This window comes from Pleurodeles waltl, unplaced genomic scaffold (genome assembly GCF_031143425.1).
Source record: "Pleurodeles waltl isolate 20211129_DDA unplaced genomic scaffold, aPleWal1.hap1.20221129 scaffold_39, whole genome shotgun sequence".
NCBI lineage: Eukaryota > Metazoa > Chordata > Amphibia > Caudata > Salamandridae > Pleurodeles > Pleurodeles waltl.
The window spans coordinates 3930344-3931245 of record NW_027150097.1 but is presented as its reverse complement, the minus strand read 5'-3'; positions in this window follow the sequence as shown (position 1 = coordinate 3931245).

Below are 902 nucleotides of genomic sequence, written 5' to 3'. Positions count from 1 at the left end.
AGGCAAGGACTTACCTCCACCAAACTTGGACTGAAGAGTCACTGGACTGTGGGAGTCACTTGGACACAGTTGCTGGATTCAAGGGACCTCGCTCGTCATGCTGAGAGGAGACCCAGGGGACCGGTGATGCAGTTCTTTGGTGCCTGCGGTAGCAGGGGGAAGATTCCGTTGACCCACAGGAGATTTCTTCGGAGCTTCTAGTGCAGAGAGGAGGCAGACTACCCCCACAGCATGCACCACCAGGAAAACAGTCGAGAAGGCGGCAGGATCAGCGTTACAGAGTTGCAGTAGTCGTCTTTGTTACTTTGTTGCAGTTTTGCAGGCTTCCAGCGCGGTCAGCAGTCGATTCCTTGGCAGAAGGTGAAGAGAGAGATGCAGAGGAACTCGGATGAGCTCTTGCATTCGTTATCTAAAGAATCCCCAGAGACAGAGACCCTAAATAGCCAGAAAAGAGGGTTTGGCTACCTAGGAGAGAGGATAGGCTAGCAACACCTGAAGGAGCCTATCAGAAGGAGTCTCTGCCGTCACCTGGTGGCACTGGCCACTCAGAGCAGTCCAGTGTGCCAGCAGCACCTCTGTTTCCAAGATGGCAGAGGTCTGGAGCACACTGGAGGAGCTCTGGACACCTCCCAGGGGAGGTGCAGATCAGGGGAGTGGTCACTCTCCTTTCCTTTGTGCAGTTTCGCGCCAGAGCAGGGCTTAGGGGTCCCTGAACCGGTGTAGACTGGCTTATGCAGAAATGGGCACCAAATGTGCCCATGAAAGCATTTCCAGAGGCTGGGGGAGGCTACTCCTCCCCTGCCTTCACACCATTTTCCAAAGGGAGAGGGTGTAACACCCTCTCTCAGAGGAAGTCCTTTGTTCTGCCATCCTGGGACGAGCCTGGCTGGACCCCAGGAGGG